At 47.2% G+C, this 19,202-nt stretch overlaps 1 protein-coding gene across 1 annotated transcript in view; it reads left to right on the forward strand.

Annotated features, from left to right (window-relative positions):
* Positions 1 to 2,146: 2,146 nt before the first annotated feature.
* Positions 2,147 to 19,202, forward strand: part of LOC117209503 (homeotic protein antennapedia-like) — a 157,943-nt gene continuing 140,887 nt past the window's right edge. Inside the window, exon 1 of the mRNA XM_033451637.1 lies at positions 2,147 to 2,748. The gene's annotated coding sequence lies outside the window, so the exon portion shown is untranslated. The remainder of the gene's footprint in view (positions 2,749 to 19,202) is intronic.

The raw sequence follows: 19,202 nt of genomic DNA on the forward strand, positions 1-19,202 counted from the left end.
GTCCGGCAAAACAAATACGTGAAACGGAAAGGAGACCGGGCTCCGATTCATTGATTTTACGTCGCAACATTATTTATCGTCCAATATATCGAGCTTGTCGATACCATTCGTTGCGTCATGCGCCATAATAACGGTATCTTCTTCAAAATTGTTCATTGGCAGACTCGAGAGCGGGCGAGCGGCGAGACCGGGACGTTCGCGCATTAAATTCTTCCGCCAACGGTTGACGAACGAACGTCGCGGATGATGCACGTCCTCCTTCTCTCTTTTCCAAGCTCCCCCATGTTATCAACGTTCACCGTTGGCCGTGGGGAAGAGAAGAAGGGAGGTGATACACCTCTGCCTCTCTAAATTCACCGACGTGGAGGTTGAGGCTCGATTTAAATTTGCCCGAAGTGGAATTGGCCGTGTGGTGAAACACAATTTCGCGGCGAGTTCATTCTCCCTGCGAAATTCGAATTAATGCGACGACGTACGAATTGACTTTCTGAATTATTGCCAGCCGACCGAACCAACTTTCAACGGGCGGCGTGCGCGCTACCCTCTAATGAAAAGAATTTCCGATGAAATTGCCCGCCTGCCCCGACCGATGATTCCCGCTTTGAGGAACGCCTTCGGCTCTGATACTCGCTAGAAACGAAAACGCGACGCAAATATTTACGAGATACCGCGTCGACGTGTTTGGTCAACAGCGAGCAGGAAGGGACGCGTGTTTTGGTCCGCAAAGGCCGATGAATTATCCTCGCTGGGCTTCCAACGCCTTTTCCATATTCGCCCCAAGGAAACGCGTTAATTTTTCGATTAACAAATCTCCATTTATCTCTCGATACCTGTCACAGATTCCGTGCATTTAAAACGAGAGAAACAGATGGGACAGGAAAAAAGACGATATAGACGAGGAGAAAAGGAAGAAAGGGAGAAAGCGACGCGAGTAACGAGTCGATGCAGCAATGAAGGCTGCGCGAAAACAGGAAAGCCGAATGTGATAAGGGAGTAATTAAATTCGTACACTCTTTGCGCGTCGATAATTCGCGCCGAGGTAGGCTGCAGATTCCGGTAGCACCGAGAGAGAAAGAGGGATAGAGAGAGAGAGAGAGAGAGGGAGAAAGAGAGAGAAGGAGAGAGAGCAGTTGTAGAGGATACACGGCGCGGCCACCACGTGGTTGCACAGAGAATCGAGCATGTGTGCGGAGGAGCGGCCACAAATCACCATTACTCGATGTGTATCGCGACGCTATATAATTATACCTATAACGCCAAGCACCAGGTAATGGCTCAATCCTGCATGTGCATGCGATGATAACCAGGCCTGAAGGTGGGCCACTAGGTGGGGTCTTGGTAACCCGCGAGATTCAAATTGCTCGCGTCCGATTGGCTCGCGTCGAGTCACGTGGTCCGTTGCGTCATCGTGGCCATCCTCGTGAGCGCCGGAGCCTGCCAAAGGGAGTGAGAAAGAACGAGACGAAGCGAGTGTGCGCGCGAGAGAAATGACGCGAGAGGGAGAGAAGACAGAGACATCGAAGCTGTCCTTAGAGCACGCGAGTACGATTACTTCGTGGAAAGAAGACGACGAACGATTCTCGTAAATAAGGATAGATCGAGAACGACGAGGAAGAGACTGATGGTGACCGGGAAGAGGAACGAGGTTAGAGAAGATGGAAACAGAAAGAGAGAGAGACGGCAGGCCTATACCCTACGTCGTGCCCCCTCCCGCCATTAACAACGCCCTTGCATATAAATCCCCGTCTCATCTGTGTGCGGGCGGGCATGTGTTAGGGGACCGTTTGTCTCCGTCTTGATCGCGCGTCCTCTATATCGCTTGGTCTCCGTTCACAGTCAGTTTTCTCTCTGTCGCTAATTCTCTCTCGCTCCCTCGGTCCGGATTCCCCGCCTTTGCACTGGCCGCAGGACAGCCGGGACGAGGCACGAGGCAAGAGGAGCGTTCGAGGGGCCGTGAAACCGACGGAGAGAGCGGACGAGAAAATGCCGGGCGAGGAGGAAAGCGAGAACGCGTGGCAGGGCGAGAGAGAGAGAGGCAGGGATTTCTAGGCGGTTAGAGGGAGACGGAAAGGCGAAGGAGCGAGGCAGAGCCACGAACAGAGAGAGAGAACGAAGGCAGCGCCGCGTGGCGGTACGAGGTGGGGACTATCGGGCCGTAAACCATCCGCGGTGAACATTTAACTCACGTATTGCCATCCGACAAGTTTGCTTTGGCCCGCGAGAGAGCGTCACCCGAGCGAGCGTCCGACGTCGAAGCGAGCCTTCCGCGAAACACGCGAGGAGGTGGATCAGAGCCTTCGACTTCACGTGGCTCTAATCCGTTCCGTTTCGTATCGTTCCGTTCCAGACAAAACCACCGACTTCTCGTTCACCCTCGTTCCGGGTCCTCGATCGTGCCTGCTCTCCTTTTTATTTCGCGCGACCAGCTAACATACAGACGGGGATCCGCGACGCGACGCGACGCGCCACAACCAACCGGAATCACGTATCGTCAGCTGGGAAATCGTTCCAGCGCGGAACGATCTTCCCTGAGATCTCGAGTCTACGCACCATCAACCGGCGAGATAACCTCTACCATCCTGCCGACGCGGACACCTTTTGGACCACCAGTCAGCCGACACGGAACATCCGGATGCAACAACCGATTCCGGTCTGAACGATCGCTATCATGAACAAGAAACGAGCGCGACCTATCCTTCCGCAAACGATCCTCTGCTTTCGTTGAGTCTTCCGGCCAGCCGCTACAGGGTAAGTCGTCGTTCACCTTATTTCTTCGACGAGTGTACGCCTCTATTTCGAAAAACTGTGCGATGTTGCAACGCGAACGTAGGTAGACGTTTCGTACACGCGGCCAAACCACTCTCCTAACCTATTCGATCAAACAATTTTCGATGACATCGCGACAATGTCTCTCCCGCCAAAATGTAGGCTCAGTGCACATGCTCGGGTGATTGAGGTTATCGTGGCAAAGAATATTAATTCTTAGCGTAGCTCACCGATATCTGACGTCGATGTAAACTAGCGCGATACTCGAAACTATAATACGTTCCGGAGAATATGTTCGATTTCGCGATCGCGACGCCCGCCGCGAGAAAGAATAAATGCGTGCACGTGGTTCGCGTGAACGTATGCCATGAAACGACCCCCGCGATTCCAGATAAACGCAACGATATTTCTTTTTCCCCGGCTACGTACGCTTGCACGTACAGTGTATAGATATCAATTACGGAATTAATCTCGGTCGGGGGAGCGTGCATCAATTTTCCTTGTATCTCGTTCTGTCAAACGGGTGTTTTACGACCGGCGTTAATGAAGAACTATAACTGAGTGGACGTGATACGCTTGTAATGCATCGAGGCTCGGCATAATAACGTCTAGCGATAAAACGTCGCCGCCCGTCTGTCCACCGAGAAATTCACCGACAGGACTAGTGCCAAATGATAAATAATCGTCTATTTGAACCTAATAGTTACTTTTGCTCTTAAGCTGGCGATTCGACGCGTTTCATCTTGCCTTCTAACATTACTCGAAAAGTACCTCGTATATTTTCAACGTCGTTAGATACAGTATCTTGTTCTTCGAACGATTCACAGTTCCTCAAACTCGCAGCTGGGCTAGTTAGATGATAATATCACTACAATTTCTATCATTTATCCCGCGTTATCCCGATTGTTCCGATCGATCACGTTTAAGTTCGAGTTTCCCACGGAAAAAGGGGGAAAACTGGCCGAAAATAAAGTGAGTTTGGTATCGCAAGGCCCGGGGGTAAAATAGGTGGTGTGTACCGCACCGACGCCTGACGGGGACCATAAATAAGGATCCGACGGTCGGTGCGGCTGCAGCCAGTGATAAGCGTTCCTTTGCCCCCTCCAGCACCCCTTCTTTCGAGTTTCTTCTTCGTCCTCTTCTTCCCGCTCGAACACCTCGAAACGCCTTCTCTGATACCATGCATCTTCACTTAGGGGTGGAACGAGGATTATTCTTGTTATTGTCGTTCGACCCGATTGCGCGGTGAAAAAGTTGGCCTACCAGGAATTTACCCCAATCGAAAATTTGCAGACAAGACGTCGGTAATACCTGTGACTTTGTAGTATTTTCTTCGAAGTTTCCCAGTGCGGAATTGCTCGGAGAAAAATGATGACATGGCGTTTCGCCACATACAAGCAGCGTAACTCGTACAACGCTTGAAACTGGATTAAACTACAGTTTCGAATTAATTCGCCGGCCCTGTTAAAATACATACTAGCTGGTTGCAACCGCGCGAGATTATTGCAACACTTGCAACCCCTGTAACACACGGGTATAATTAGTTTGTCAAAGTGACAACGCTATGCTTTTTTGTCCCCCTACGACGGAGACACGTCCCAACGGTACGATTCGACGATCCTCTTACGAAACACGTCGTTTCTATTTGGAATAAGCTGTTGCTACAATTGGACGTTTCGTCTACATTCAAACACACCTACGCAATTAAACGATACAACGTTGCTTTGTGTCGAGTTTCTTTCAAGAATCTCGAACGATATCGTAGGCTAAATCTGGCAATAAATCCACGGGTTCGCGGAGGCGTAAGATGGTAACACGGTCGGTCGACCTGTATTGCCGCGAATATCGTATCGGGGGTTGGAAACACACGAGGTGGCTGAACGTTTCCTAACTGTGTAACGTATAGGTGGAGCTGGGCTCCTTCATCCCCTACGGGCAGCACGAAGCGACCATTTCTCATATCAGTTTAGCCGACACTTTCGAGAACTTGCTCGTAGAGCCCGGGGCGTCGCGACGTCACCCGATGCCTCTTGCCCTCTTGCCTCCTCGTCTACCTTCCGCCTCCAACCCTATTCCGACTCTTCCACGACACCTTGCCTACATTCGGCTTCCTCCCTTTCTCAACAACCCCCTCTTTCAACCCTCGTCTCATACTTCAACTTCCATTTGCGTTCAAGATCGTCCCCGTTTTATCCTGTGACTCGCTCAGATACGGAGAAGCACACGCACGTGCGCGTCTTTTCTCTCCTTTGCTCTGCTTCTTTTCTACCCTGTTGGCAGTCGCAACCCTCGCAGTCGGCCGTGTGCCCGCGGCTGCGAGATAACCGATGCCCGAAACTTAACAAATCCAACCGCAGATGATGAAGAGCTGCGCGACCTTCTGGATCAACTTTGGCCAAGAGAGAGTACGCCAAAGGTAGCAAAGATTATTTTATGCCCCAGCGAAAGTCGTCTGCGTTTGCATACTCCTCGCTGTATCGCCGATTTTATCGTTTGGAAAATGTATTAGGTGGTCCGAGAAGATCCTTTCCTTTTTTTAAGGAAACAATCGATGCACATTTTCCGTTTTCTATTATTTTCTCCAATTACGTATGATCCATTTTGTTCTATCAAAATAAGGATCACAACGTTCGACAGATTAGGTTTCATATTTGTATAAAGATGCATCGTTGTAGAAGACGTGTCTGTAAAAGATAGAGACACTTTTAACGCAACGAAATTTTTCTCTGTCGCTTGTTCACTGTCATTTAGTTCCAAGTCATAGTCTACTCCTGCAGCGTTCTGTCTATTAGTGGATTGTAAGATAGGTATAGACGATTTACGGTTCTTTATCGGGTAATATAATGACGCATTTAGGTGTGTTGTTATTTTGCAAAAAAATTCCCCGTTGATTCGGCGGGCACCGGGACCGTTTCGGTCTTTTTAACTGCAATCATCCAGGTTATGCGACTCGCATGTCTTTTTGCTTCCAACCGCAAACCTATCTTCCTAAATTTCCGCGAATTTAATACCGCGACCGGTCACGTTATATATCGCTGAACGTGAATTAAGTGTTTTCGCAGGTGTTATACGTTATTCAATAAAAAGTAACGGTTTCAAGACACAGTTAAGCCTGATAAATGGCCGCCTAGATAGTATTTTTAAATGGGCGGGGAAGGGGTAGCCGGGCGCATTGCTCGTATAAATTCGTCCAATCTTCCAGTTGAGCGCGGAGAACTCGCGTATTTCTATTGAATTCAATAATTCAAACGCGGATACGCTATATCACACAGAGCATACCAAATGGCGCTACTTGCACGTGCTCTTAATTATCGGTTCAAGTAATGATCCGGTTACCCGCGATTCGTAAATTCAATTTCTCGCATCGTAGCTTGTCATCCTGAGAAATCATGCACGATTGAACGCCGTGATTTGGAAACCATCGTTTCCGTGTCGAGTAGAGAACAGATACGATCTTCCATCGGGAAATTCTGTTCGAAAATCATCGAGATCTCCGCAATTTCTCTGTCAATTCGTAAACGCGCGTTCCTCAGCACCCGAGAAATGTTTTTCGTGCAAGCTCGAAGGCATAGACGCGTTTTAGAACAATTTTAACGCAGAGCCGTAGCGGTGGGAAGCTGAAACCGAACGCGCTTGACGTTATGGCTGCCGTCGGATCGTTCCTCGATGGCAGGTCGCTCGGGACGTCAAAACGTACCGTAAACGTTAGCCCGCGAGAGTTTCGAAATTAGCGCACAGAAGCAGAAACAACATTCCTGGCGTGACGGGGGACGATATCGCGAATTTATCACGCTCGCTAAACGCACTTTTGAATATTTTGTCGGAGGTGCCGATGAGTGTATGTAACGCGGAATAGTTGGGTGACAAGCTGTTTCCAGTCTCTTTACCAGTTGATATAATTTCGCGTAAGAAATATGCCCGTCGCGCGTCAGCCTCGCCAAGCGCGTTACATAAAGTAAGTAAATTAATGATCGGGTAGTTAAACAGCAAATGTATCACACGTGGAGTAGGTATTTTGAATTAATGGCCGACTATTAATTTCCGAAGCAGTTTTCAACTCCTCGGCCGAACCGGTATCCCTGCCATGATATTTTTCTCTCGGTTACGAGCAAATTGTTGCCGATCCTCCGCGCAAATTAATTCATTCGATCGGCTTCTCGATCCGGCACGCTCGAAATTGCTAATATATTGGACACCTCCTCTTCCGTTCGTGCATGCAGAATAATCCCCGTGAATCGTTGCAATTACGCCTGCAATTATTCCTTCCGATCGCGATTTCGTTTCCTGCGATTTCGTCCTTGAATCTTCGCAAAACGATGCGAATGTTCGCGCCAATGCCACCCTGATCGAGCGGAGCGGCGCGCAGGCGTGCGCTTCATAATTGAGAACACCGTGTTGCCGATCGCGAATGTTCCGCAATTTCGCCCTGTCATGCAACATTCAGGCGAATAAATCGCGAATTAGAAGACGTAAATCCGAACGAACGCGTCGAGGTAGGAAAAACACGGGTGGCGAATCGGGTCGTGGTTTGCCGGTCCACTTTTAATGCCGAAACATCGCCGGACATTGTGTTCCGTTACACTTTGAAATTCCTTTCGGTACATTCTTCACGGATCAGGTTAAAAGCCGAAGCGTCGCCTATGAGAGTGACCTTAACCGTAGCAAAAAATATTTAAATCGGCTCGTTTGAAAGTACAATGGGATTGTTTTGCGGCCTGGAGGAAACGCGCGAGTCGCTTTCAGGAGGAGATAGGCGCACAAGGGTAGGCCACAACGGGAGCCAGACCCGAGGGTGTGAAAATGTTTTTAGAGCAAGGTCAAGCGCAATTGCATCACCTGTACGTACCTTCGACTTCTACCTGGCTAAGCTAACACTGAAAAACGAAGCTAGCCACGGCCGTATCCATAAATTCGAGCGGTCGTAACGAAAAAACAAGTCAAAATGCCTAAAACTAGGTAGTTACGGAGGATGTCTAGTAACGGTACAACGACTTCGACCTTTTTGCGGCCGAAGGTCACTGCTCTGTCGTTTCCACAAGCGTGCTGTTTGCCTCGATGCCTGCTCGTTCCCAGGACACTCGCGTATATCTCTACGGTCACGATTTTGACTGTTGTGAAATACGAGAATTCCAACATGATATCGCTGCTTGCGGAATCTTTTGCAACGGACTGACGCGACCACTCGTCGCGTTTCGTGCTATACGAGATACGCATTCCATCGAGAGAGTCGTTAAGCAGAAACATCGGAAATACGTGGATATTTGATCTTCAATCGGGCGAAACTGATAATTCGACGGTTGCATTAGCCAGGGGAGGATTATCTGGAAAAAGCCGGACGACGGCGGAAGCATAGCACCAGTGCAGTTTGTCGTAAATCATAAATCACGACGGCCCATCGAAACGGACGACATTTACGCTAAAACGATTAAGTATGTCTCGCGTCGATGATTTACGAAGTCGTTGCAGTCGGAAAGAATACAGACGACAGAAGGAGCAAAACGAACGACGGAAAGAACATGGTGGAGGGTGGAAGGGGGCGAAAGAGAGGAACCGCGACAGGGTAAGCTGAAACGAGAGACGGAGGAAGAGGGAAGAGCGCAGGGTATCGCGAGACCATGATCGATTAATGAATTCGACTTGGAACGGATAAGACACGAAGAAACCTCTCTCATTTGTAAGTTGAATTATGACAACGATCGCTCCGGCCGTTCGTTAGCCATTATTTATAAATTCAACGTTAAATGGGCAGGTTGGATATGAAAAGTCCGTCGGCCGTCCGGGGAGGAGACGGCCAGAAGAACAGCGGGACGATAATGGACGGGCAACAACGAAGAACCGGCGATTCCGTTGTTGCCGTCGTTGATTTATAAGTTCAACTCCAGACGGACAATATTTTTGTTTTAATGCTCCTTTTATCCGAAAGTGTACGTGCCCGGACTGCCGGATGGGTGCGAGGTGGACATAGGTGGTTGATGATGTCACTCGCTTTAAGCGAGCGAAAACTCGAGGGAAGGAGAACGGGAGAGGGAACATCGTACGAGGCACCGGACATCGGGACTACACGGTGCCTAGTTTAAGCTGGGTTGTCGCGATGGCACACAGAGATTACATCGTACACTGCGGAATATACCGAAGGTGTCGGCGACGATTCTTAGCTACACGAAGATTCTTAATAGCCGGTCTCGCCGTATGACTTGCTTTAACGCTTGATCCTTGCTACACCATTTCTTTGCGCGCACGATGCCCGCTACTTTTCACGGCTTTCGAAAAATCTCTCTACGAGATAGTGTCGCCTTTATGGAGCTGCACGTTTTATGGAGAACCGTGGTAGAGTAACAAGTGTGAGAAAGGTGAAAGAAAGAAAAAGAGAAAGGTACGAGAACCAAGGTTCCTGAATAAAAATCTTCCGGTCCTAGTAACAACGTCTTATGTAATTCTACCATCTGTTTTCTAAACTGGAATATCGTTGCGTCCGTAAGAATTGATATGGCGGCAAACAGAGTGTGACTGATTAACAGACTTATACCGTTACGGTAATTAATGAATATTCGCTGATAAAAAAAAAAAAAGAAGAAAAGAGAAAAAAGAAGTAGAAGGTTTTTCGGCGTCAATGCTTGCTGCAATTTCACATATCAACGAAGGCAACGAGTTCGATACGATTGCGAACAATTAAACGCGGGCAATTAAATCTCCGTCGAATACGCGATAAATTGCCGAGATCTAGACGAAACAATTTGTTGGACATTAATAATTAGTAGTTCGTTAGCAGGCGTAGAAGGTGCAGTGGCGCGGAGATCGCCCCCGATTAGACACTCGGTGGAACGGGTTCCTCGATCGTCGGCCGTTTTAAAAGTCAGAGAATTGCGCAACGGAACGCTGCCTCTAATTATAATTGTTCCATTGATAGCATCCACGCATCGGCCAGAGCCCTGGAATGGAAAAGAAGTGCGTGGCTGACGCATTGGGGAATTTTTCTTCAGGCTGGAACGCGCTGGAGCGCGCGCTGCCGTGGAAATGCGGTTTGCATACGTTCGTAACGCGCCACACGATGCCGTACCCGCGACATCTGATTAACATGAGAGGCCTGAAACACCTGTGTGCCTCGATTCACTCGAATAATTATTCGCGAGTTCGTTCGGTTCACGACGTTCGCACAAGGACGCGCATTAAACATTTTCTCCGTTTCGTTTAACGGTCTGTCCATGCGTAGCATCCATTTTTACCGAACGGTCGTGAAAAACCTGCGACATTTCCTTCTGCAGCGCGTTTACCATTTGGTCGAACGACCTTGTTGATTATTAGCGCGCGCAGACTTGTACTTCCGGCGAACGAGTTACGGGAATCGCTAAACGATAATTTAGCGAAACTTTGGCAAATTTTCTAAATATCCATCGAATCGTTTTTGCTTACGTTCGATCGAGTACCACTGCGAAGTCGGTTCGACGTAAAAGAAACAACCGGGGATACTCGCTTTTTGTCCGCTTCTTTTTCCTCCAACGTTGCCGTAACAAACGACTAATGGCCGGTTTCGAACGGCCACTTCGTATTCGACGTTCATTGAGTCATAAAAGCCGATAATGATCGCTAAACTGCGCGATCTTGCGTACGGTTGTACGCTAACCAGCCAACAGTTTTCTCCATTAGGATAGGGAGAAATTATGCGAACCGGATAGAAGAAAAGGAAGGTCGCGAAGAAATGAACTTATAAGAAATAAAAGTAACGTTTACGCCTTCGAGCTCGCAGTTGCATGTACGACGCGTACATCGGAACGTTTCCTATGTGCTTGGCAGGTGTTACTGTTTATGGGAATCCCCTGGAACAGCTTATCCGTGCGCGCGCGATGAGGGAGCCTCCGATAAGGAGGATAGCGGTTAGCTTTCGCTTAACCCGGTTCTAATTATGGTATTCCCATTCCGTGCATTATATTCCGTATGTACAGGGTGTGTCGTGTAAACGTTAGCTCGCGGGTTATTTTTCAAGAGGCCTAGAAACGATGGAAAGTAACGTTAAATCTATTCCACAAGAACGTATAATACAGAAATGAAATTTATTGTATTCGAGCGATTAGCATTTTGTAGGAAGGATTATTATCGCGCCTAACAAGCTCGTCTAATTGTTCGCGATTTGATTTGAAATAACTGCGAAGAATAGACGATTTAATGGTGAGGGAATAAAGATGTTGCTTCGATGTTGTTTATCTTATCTTTAATTCAACGATTAAACGCATCGGCGAATACCGTCAAAGTGGCGAACATCTAACTCTTAGAAATGTTTGATTTAACGTTTGGCGAGCACGGGACCTCGTTACCGTTGCGAGTGAGTAATTCTCGGCCGCTCCGTATACACTGTATATAGCCCCTTACGATCATTACTCCGCTACCCGGTTACGTAGTAACCGCGAAGTTGACCATGATAAAACGAGAAACTGGTTCGAGGACCATGCATGCGATAGAGCTGTTAATGATAAATCGAAATATGCAGACTGTAAAGAAAGGTATCGGACGTGGCGGTAGCTACGGGGCTACACCTACACAAACATGAATATACATGTGTGCACGGATATCGATATCTTTTGCTCGCTGCCACACAGCCGAGGGAATCTTCCTCTCGTTGGTTTGGTCGCGTCACTCGGATTTACGTATCCTCGTTTCACCCTCTACCGAGAGAGCCTGCTTAATTAAGCGTTTAAGAGATGAAACTGGTTCTGATGTTCTTCCTTCTGCTCGTTGTTCTTTCGCCGCACGCATATGCTTACGACACAGCTGTTGCCGCGGCGGAGTTAAGTTGTCCGACTTTTGAGGAGCGCCGATTGTCTTCGAAATTAATTAAACGTTTCCACGAGTCGCGACGTCTCGTTCCCCTTGGTCTTTGCCCCCGTACCTCGCCTGTGTCTAGTCGTCTGTCTAACAACAATGCCTCCTTTTAACCGATTTCAAGTCGTCTCTAGGCCGAGACCAGGCGTCCAATATGTTGCGTGTTCGTTTACCACCAGCGAACACGATCTTCCAGCGTTATCTCTCTTTCTCTTCTTTCTTTCTTCGGACGTCCTGTGAACCGAAGCTCGAGTTTCACCGAAAGCGATTTATATTCCCGATTATGCAATAAAACCGTCTCGATACACTATTTGCCTGCTGCCTGTTTCTTGCACGTTCGTTCACGAGAAATATCGAGGGAATATGTTTCCAAATAGGCGGTTTCGTGAAACGCATTGAATCAAAACGCGTAACGGAATCGCAACCGGACTGTGTACTACGTCTTATGAGGTGTTCCCGTTGTTAAGTACGATTTACCGTAAATTCTAGAGATTTTATCGGTTCACATCCCGCGGCATTGCTCGGGCTCGTGTAGGAATGTCGTTTTGTAAGCGTTCGCAGCCGCCATTGATACCGAGGCGAGCCACCACGCTGTTATCTCTGACCTCTGAGAACAATCGAGTGATCGTTCTATTTCTTTCGTATCATCCTGTGCGAAGCTCGTCTAAGTTTTCCTCCTTTTTTTTTTTTTTTTCTTTTCCTCGTTCGCCGTTGTGCAAAGTACGCTGCTGCGCGCACGAGTGCCTCGTTATTGAAACCTTGAATTTGAATTGAAAATTGAATATGTAACTCGCCTCTTAATCGCGTGTAACGTTGGTACGCGGCTTGTACTCAGCGCACGTATTTTTTGCATTTCTGAAATGCGCTCGCGTATGTCGTAAGCTGAAAGACTGCAAAGTGCGATACGACACGTCGTTGCGCCTACCTGTACCGACGTTTTTATCTTACCTTTCTATTTAAATGCTGCGTCGCTAGGTACTCTCTACAGCAAACTTTGCTTCTGCAGTAAAAGGGAGTATAAGGAATTCCATCTATTTCTACATTCTCTTCATTTAAATATAAACACGTTTGCGCGAACGATTTTTGACAGCAAACAACCCTCTGTTGCTTGAAACAGCATCAACTTTGTGATCGACAACCGTCAAAGTTCACTGCAATCTAAACGACTAATTTTTCTTGACTAAAACAATTAATTCAAACGGATAGAGTATAAGGAAAATTGTTCAAACAAGGAGTATTTTACACTCTCTACAGCAAACTTTGCTTCTGCAGTAAAATGGTACATAAGGAATTCCATCTGCTTCTACATTCTCTCCATTTGAATATAAACACGTTTGCGCGAACGATTTTTGACAGCAAACAACCCTCTGTTGCTTGAAACAGCATCGACTTTGTGATCGACAACCGTCAAAATGTACCGGAATCTAAACCAGCAAATTCGATACTTTTCTTGACTAAAACAATTAATTCAAACCGGACAGAGTATAAGAAAACCTGTTCAAACAAGGAGTACTTTACACCGATTACTTTACACCACAAGAATGTTTCAACATCTTGTCTTTGCACTCGCATATAACTCAAACGCATCATTCTAAATCACTTGAAATCTCAGACGAGTTGCCCGCAAGCAAGCGAGAGCCCTTGGTCCTCGTTGGAAGAAATTGATAAGAAGAGCGCGTAACGGGATAAATGACAAAAGGGCCTGGTCGTGGTGCAGGTGAACGAAAGGAGTAGGTAGGGATAGGTAGGGAGAGTCGGGTGTAGGTGTAAAGTGAGCGTGATCGTAGGATGGATGAGCGAGGGGTACCAAGGGGGAGTGGTCACCGGTTGAAGTCTCGTGCTGACCTATTCCTTTCTGTGCCGCAGCAGTGCATTATGGCCGCTCTACAAGGCTCTTGGCCTCGGGTCTGCCTCGATCACCATAGACGGTCTCCGGCGTTTGTCTAAACGCCAATGCGTTATCCTTTGGTTTCGCGCGCGGATCACTGGCTGAAATCTTCGAGAATCGAAAACGTTTCGCGTTCGCGACCGTGCTTCTTTCTCTTTCTCTGTTCTTTCTCTCTCTCTCTCTCTCTCTCTTTGTTTGTCCTTCTGCGTCTCTGTGGTCGCGGTTGGCCCACAGTGGAACGTGGCCACGCTGGTGTTTCCTGATGGCGCTGCTCGCCGTATCTGTGTACGTGTGAGCAGCAGTGTGTCAGCTCGTCGAGACCGACGAGGGGAACAGCGGAGAGTTTGCCGGAAAGCAGAGAGGGGACTTGTGTCGTTGCGGCACAATGGGACCACTACTGCAACGCTGTAAGTATCCCGAGAGCTTACAGACTGATCTCTCTCTCTCTCTCTCTCTCTCTCCCTCGGCTCTCATCTTACTCGACCTCTCTTCTTCCCTCGTTGTCCGGTGCTTATACCCCGTGCACTTTCGTTCTTGCAATAGTCTCTCAAAGCTTTTGCGCCGCCGGGCTTTGGCTACCATCGGTGCACGGGTATTTCTGGGATTAAGAACCCGGCTGGAAGCGTACGCCAGGCCAACTGGTGCGCTAGAATCGGCCGAGAATCCGGTAAAATCTAAACGGCCGTAGCGTACGACCGTGTCCTCGTGGTATCCGTTTCGCGATAAAGTCTACTTTCCAAGTGGATCGACGACCACGAGGAGAAAAAGAACGAGGGAAATTTCCACGCGTCGCGTCCATCGAATATCGCCTGGAAAACTGTAGTCGAGCGCGTTGGTCGAAGAATCGAAGCTGATGAGTCGCTTACTTACTTCTTTTCTCTTTGGTCGTTGCTGCGTTCCAGGTCTAAGTGGAAAATTATAGGATGGCGAGAGCGCGGTCAGTGAAACGTGGTACCGTAACTATCCGATCGAAGTTGGGTTCGCGGGTACTGGAACAGCGCGCGAGCTTAGGAGAATCTAGAGAGACAGACCAACCGGTTCGCGACTTTGGCGGCCGCCATCTTCCCCTCTCCGTTTGTCTGTTTCGCCTCGCGTGAGAACCTGCTCCCTATATATCCACCTTTCTGCACTCTGGGCTACTCTGGCCGAGAGTTCCGTTTACGAATTTTTTTCTCCGCGCATTTTTTGTCGCCCCTTAACGACCGAACAAAGCGAGCCATTTTTATCGATAAAAAGCGTTCTTTTTTTGACCCGCCAATCTTCTTCGGACGAACGCGAAAGCTGTTCCCTGGTTCGATCCTAGCTGCGTACTAAGAATATACCGTGTGTATGTTGGAACGAGAGTAGGAACCGATGATCGGAAGAAACGTGAGCGAATGGAGGATTACGTACGCGAAAAGATTAATGAAATGTTGACCGTTACGCGCCAGCCGTGGTAACAGTCACGCGATCATCTTAAAGAGGATTAGCGGACGAAGCGCGACGCGACGTCGCGCAGAGGATGAGTTATCATCTACTTAATTTAATTATACGTGCCAGTGTTTTAAGATGCGCAGGATTTTTACGCTCCACGAACCATAATGCAGCGTGCTCTGTCCACCTCTGGTATAACTCACTGCCGCTGCTTCTTGCATTAACGTTTCGCGTGCCTTTTGCCGGAATTTAATATTCATTCGTCGCCTTATCGCCTTACTAATTTTCTCTTTGCCTGCGCGCAATATTTCCTACGAGATTCCAACTCGAATGTACGATGACAATGACAAACGTAACAGTACGAAATCCATTTTTACGTACAAGATAGAGCATTTAGGCTGTAAGCCGTGCAGTTTTGTCGATAGAAACAGGGTCAAGCTACGAGCAGGACACCTTTGCCTGCAGCTTGATTATCCTTGTCCTCGTTACGCGATAACAACGCAACCAGAACGTAGCCAGAGCTCGAAGAAGCTCGTGCATCGAGCTGAATTCCACTGTACGCAACACGTACAAATCGAGGCAATTAAACGTGCGTAACGCGTGCTAGTGCTATTCGTAGTTACACGCTTGATGCTGTGTCTAATTCATCAAGAAGGGACGTTCGTATTCCAGCAACGCAATGCTGCACCGTTGCGCCTATGTACTTTTAGCTTCCATCACATCCTTGAGCCTCCATTTTCATGACCTTCCAATGAACTTTCAATCGTATCGTCCACCAGTGAAAAAAGAAACCGAAGTGGTAACAGATTTAAATAGACTTGCCAGAGTTCCATAGGAAATTTGCGTCAGTTTTCCTCAATCTGATTCACGTACTATCAGAAAACTGTGAGACCAAGACACAGTTGTTAGTGCAACTCTTGCAAACACAAAGCTTCGTTACGTACATATTTACATTGGACCGCGATCTTCCACGTTATTCTCGTTAATTTGGCTCGTTACTTTTCCTACGAAACTAGCACGTGTCCTAATACTTTGATATCAACCACATTTTCCTATTTTACGAAACCTACGATCGATCCTTTCGTGGGGGAAGAAACGCGGTCGCCGAACATCCGGGATGCTACACACGCGACGCAGAAATTCGCGTGTATTCGCGGCGATGCAGGATCTCCGCGCTAATCTGCCGACACATTGGCCTATCGCGGTCGTTCTGTACCCAATCGGGACACGGGGATCATGAGAATCCAGCCGGCATAAATCAGAATGGATGACGAAACTCTGAGCGCTTGTTCCAGCTAAAGGGATTTTCTAGGTCGCGAGAGTGGAACGTCGACCGTGCATCGTTCGCCGATTCGTTGCTGAATTTCCAGCGATGGGAGAACAACGTTCGACCGGCTTGGCCGATTAAAATCCCATAAGACGGTGTCGCGCGTGCCGCGTTTACGCGCAGATTACCTGACAGAACACTTAATGACTAGCCCGTGATTCATGATGCGTTTTAACACGTTCACACCGCTGCATACTTACAAATAATTCTTACGTAATATAGGAAAGAGTGGGAATGTGAAATACTCATTTTACTTTTTAATTTGGATAGTCCGGCAGTGATGGTAAATAAAAAATGGAATGGAATCGAAAACGGATGTTACTTCGCAAAGACGTTATCAATCGTTGTTAAACGCGTAATTACTGCGGATAGATATAATTCTTTTAATGTCACATATTTCTACGACGATTTATTACCAACGTTTACTCTATCTGCCTGTGTAATGCAACATTATCGTTATGAAGATATTGCCCATAATTTCATGATTTTTAATTTACGTCTCCCGTTCAAGTGAGTGTTATTATACTATGATATTATATAGGGTGGTTGGTAAGTAGTGGTACAAGCGGAAAGGGGGTGGTTCTAGGCGAAAAAAGAAGTCGAAAATATAGAATAAGAATTTTTCGTTCGAGGCTTTGTCTTCGAGAAAATCGACTTTGAATTATCGCTCGGTACGCCTGCACTTTATCAAGTCTCGTTATAACGTCTCGATGGAAAGATTAAAAAATTAAAAAAAAATTTTTATTCTATATTTTCGACTAGAATCACCCCCTTTCCGCTTGTACCGCCAGTTACCAACCACCCTGAATATCGTATATTAGCTTGTCTGGAAAGTTTCTTTCGTCTCAGAAACAAACAGATGCGGAACATTTTCATATTATATTTTATTACGCGTATTAATATACAAAATGGATCGCACGGTGTAAATCGTAGGATAAAAAAAGGTAATGGATCGAAAGAATATAAAACAGAAAATGTTCCTATTGTTTCCTTCTAAAACCTAACATACCGTGACGAGCAAAAGTGTAAACACACTCGGCTGCTTTTACGTAGAAGGCGATAATACTAATTTTTCAAGCGATCGGTAAAGATTAGGTAACACTAACTACAAGCTGCGTCCGATTAACGAAACGTAATAGTTCATTTTCATTGACATTAATAATGTACAGAACGTTTTACAAAAATGGACATCCAAAAGCATGTTTGCGCTTTAACACCTTCGCGTGCCATTTACTTCGACGAAACAGGCCGGACTGAAGCTCGTAAACAAGAACTAACATTCAGTCAGGGTCGTAACGGGCAAAAAACAGTCCGCGAGCTCGGCTTCTTATGTTTACGTTTGGCTCAAGTATCTGGTCGCGAGTCAGGCTCGCGATATTCGTGTTTGGGCCAAAATCTTCATCGCGAGACTGACTCGCTAAAATACGACAAGGGGTTAATTATACTCGTCGAATTATGGTTTCAACCTGGTATTTCGTCCACTTTCCTTTACCTTTTTTTAATGCTTTTAATCTACGAGGCATACTGTCAGTGAAATGTTTAAGTGTTTATACTATACGCGTCCAGCGATAGCTTGCTTCAATGACAAGCAAATTACTGAATGAAGAGGAGATGGATTAATAACAAGGATCGATAATAAGATTAATTAAAGTTGCAACGAATTCGTGCCAGAAGCTGTTCCGTTTCGTCTCGAATCATTCGCTGCGCTGATGCTCTTGATTCGATATCCGACGTTTGCACGTTAGCGCTGGTGAAATTGGCAGCGGCAACTGGCAGCCAAACGTTTTGTCAACGATATTAAGGTGCAGAGGCCAATTTGTCTAGAGTATCAGGTGCGTCAGGGTTGGGTTTGATTGTTTCATAATGGCTGAGGTAATTCAATGCGTGCGTTACGGTAAAGTTAAAATATGCGACTCATTCGAATTGCGTTAATTATCCGTACGCCATTAAACGTACCATTGGAATGGTGGGATAATTTAGCAAGCGTTCGCAACATTTTTCATCTTGTTATCGTCAATGTTGACGCTCGGTAAAATATTACGAAATTTGCTTCTCATTCAAACGTATGCAAACTTTACATCACATCGTATAAACATCTCGTACTATAATCTTGTACTATCAATTACCCGAAAAGTAGCATAAGCGCTTAATTCTCGGGCGGCAAGAGTGGCTAGCATGAAAATATTTCACATCCATTAACTTCCAAATTACAGATACGCGTTATTGTACGAACCTGACGGTAAATCCAGTTATCGTCTACTTTATTTTATTTCTGTAAAATAGAACATTCGATACTGTTGACAACGACGACCCAGCCTCTGTTGGATTAATTTTAGGAAACCGTGCAGGAACGTAAATTCCACGTCACACACAAATATCTACCGTCCATTGGCACAAAAACTTCGAGATTCGTAACACGATCCTCTAGATAAATACAACTACTGCGCGTGGCTCCATCTGTTTATCTCGTTGGTGGAAAAAGATACTACTTACAAGACGTCTCCACCGAGCCAACTGCTATCTCGTCAACCAATCAAACTGCGTGAAACCAGTTGACACCCTGTCATATGAGCAGCGCCGTTCCTCTCTATCGCAGTTCCAATAACCAAGAAACAAGCGATATCGAGTCTCACATGTGTATCGCGGCACGCCTCTACGGCGAGGTACATTCGAGCCGCGTCCACCTGTCCGCGGAGCGAGCGAGGGACGAATATTAACCGCATCCCGCGCGGAACGGTGTATCAGCGGCGAGATTATTCGCGAGCAGGGCACACGTGTATCGTGTAAACGCGTAAGTGTAGCGTACACAGGCAACCGCCTCTCGGTTACTATAGCGGACGGGGCCCGACCGGCGGGTTTCTGTTAGGTTATGTTCACCTGCCTCGGTGGATCGCAGTTGGGACTGAGCGGGCTCGGTCCGTAACCGGCTGGGCAGCATGTCACCCTCTTGCGCGGGTGACTCTATGCCTGGTTCCTTTTACTTTGCAGTCTTGT

The sequence above is a fragment of the Bombus bifarius genome, unplaced genomic scaffold (assembly GCF_011952205.1).
Source record: "Bombus bifarius isolate JDL3187 unplaced genomic scaffold, Bbif_JDL3187 scf7180000007968, whole genome shotgun sequence".
NCBI classification, from domain to species: Eukaryota; Metazoa; Arthropoda; class Insecta; order Hymenoptera; family Apidae; genus Bombus; species Bombus bifarius.